General features: G+C 35.4%; 1 protein-coding gene across 2 annotated transcripts in view; it reads right to left on the bottom strand.

Moving 5' to 3' along the window:
• Positions 1-2,500, bottom strand: part of LOC113807197 (protein lin-9 homolog) — a 31,790-nt gene that overhangs the window by 28,973 nt on the left and 317 nt on the right. The gene's annotated exons all lie outside the window — the stretch shown is intronic.

Genomic DNA, 2,500 nt, shown 5'->3' with positions numbered 1-2,500 from the left:
AGAGGGAGAGGGAGAGGGAGAGGAGGAGGGAGTGAGAGTGAGACAAAGTCAAAACACTTTATTCCATTAATTACAATTAAGAGAGAGACAGAGAGAGAAACACTTTATTCCATTAATTACAATTGAGAGAGAGAGAGAGAGAGAGAGAGAGAGAGAGAGAGAGAGAGAGAGAGAGAGAGAGAGAGAGAGAGAGAGAGAGAGAGAGAGAGAGAGAGAGAGAGAGAGAGAGAGAGAGAGAGAGAGAGAGAGAGAGAGAGAGAGAGAGAGAGAGAGAGAGAGAGAGAGAGAGAGAGAGAGATATCCTAGACCTCACTAACTTTGAATGTTATTTGGAGGAATATTATCAAAGAATTAAATTATCATCAAGCTATATAATGATAAGAAATCTTACTTACTGAGGCAATGAGCAGTGAATGAATGATGAGAATCAAGGGAAGCTATATGAAGTACTATGGGATTAAGGACTGAACTAATGAATTAGTCAATCACTTTTGAAAAAACATGTTCAGAACTAAGAATGAAGTGAAAGTTAGTAACTAAGTTACATTTCCACTCGTAAATCAATCATAACTGACTCACCCTCAATGTAACACATCATCTGAATAAGCTCACTAAAATAAAAATAATAAAAAAAGAAAAAGGTAGTTCTTTCCCAACATTTTATCAACAATGACATTACATTGTTTGGCTTCTAAATTCACCCTAGGAGTCAACTGACGGCAATCAGGCTGACCTTGTCTAAATTTGTTCACCTTTCTTTGTACACCATATGACTAATCCTCTATATCTGTAACAAGCTATGAATGGCTACATGGGAATCATATCAGCATCAGACAGTGGATGACAGAAAAATTCTAGATGTGGGTGATTAAATGAAATATCAATTGGAAATGTGTTTAATCACAATTGAGTTAAAAAGCAGATAAGTGTGTAGGGTTTGGTCAAGTGAGTAGGTGAGAGAATAGTGACTGAACATAGTGTAACATAAAAATGACTGGATAAAACAGTTTAAAGAAAGTAAATGAGTATAACATTTATAATTTTAAATAATTAGTATGAAAAATAGATATGCTAACAGACTTTTTTTCAAGCATTAATGATTATTCATTTACAGAAAATACTGCGCCTAAGTGAAAAGAATCGTGATTCATTAATCAAAAACCATATCATTAAACCAGAATATTACTAATAACCTAAGCAAATAAATTGTGTATCTAAAATTCTCCACAATCATTCAAACAACCAAAACTACTAATGGAGTATGGATGACAGCCTTTATCAAAGAATAAGGGGTACCGAATAAGGTTATTTCCATCTCCTCCATAATGAATATCTTATTCGTTAAAAATCCACCTCATATTCTACCGGCAAATAAAAAACTTTCTTTGTAATGCAATATAATCAACAACACAAAGAATCACATTTTATGGGTTTTTAATAGATTACTTACTGTTTCAATCCTTATCTAATTCAGATTCTCAATAAATTATTGTTCCAACATAATTACTGAACTGCACCAAAATTAAATAAATAAAAATTATTCACTGGCAACCATCATGCACATGACACAGATTAATAAAACAGAACACTAAACTTTTTGTGCCCATGTGCCTCAAACCACAATAATGATGTGCTTAACGCAATTAAGAGCAACTAATACACGACATGAGAGATTCAGACAGTAATCCAAACTCATTCCACTTCTCATAGTACAAAACATACCATAAAATTGGTTTAACTACAAATCCTTATTCAAAATTTAGTACAAGGACTCACACCCTGTAACACTAATATTACTATAAAAAAAAAATATCACAGTTGGTTCCTACACGCAGAAGAAAGCGACAAAAAATCCTAAACCTTCAGTTGCAAATGTCTACAAATTTTTCACCATGAGTAAGATCCAGATAATCACAGCTGACCCTACAACACTGCATGCTAACACACCCTCAGAAGATAGCTCCTAACACACTTTCAAAGAGTGTGTTATTGTAGATCAATGAAGCATGAGGTCACTGCATTACACCTTTGAATGGGCCACTTTTAAGGTCCCCCATCACAAGTGATTTCCATTTCCATCTAACCATTTCATTTCCAGCCATAACTTTCCACTGTCTATGAAATAATGTCCATTTCCATCCAACAATTTCTATTTCCAGCCAACAATTTCCAGTTCCATTCAAGAATTTCCATTTCCAGCCAACCAATTCCATATACACCTAAAAACTTGTATTTAAACCCAACAATTTTCATTTCCATTCAAGAACTCCCATTTCCAACCAACAATTTCCATTTCCATCCAACCATTTCCATTTCCAGCCACATCAAGAACTCTCCTGTCGATAGGCCTAGGACGACCCAGCTCCTCAACCCCGGCCAGGAACACCACCGCAGATCCTCCAACGGGGCGAGAAAAGTCCGAGCTGGAAATTTTTGTATTTGAGTATTACGCCATTCGAGGAGGAGAACCAAGTGTAAACAATCTTCCCCAGACACATAT

This window comes from Penaeus vannamei, chromosome 30, assembly GCF_042767895.1.
Source record: "Penaeus vannamei isolate JL-2024 chromosome 30, ASM4276789v1, whole genome shotgun sequence".
NCBI classification, from domain to species: domain Eukaryota; kingdom Metazoa; phylum Arthropoda; class Malacostraca; order Decapoda; family Penaeidae; genus Penaeus; species Penaeus vannamei.
This window is presented reverse-complemented; position numbering and strand designations above follow the sequence as displayed.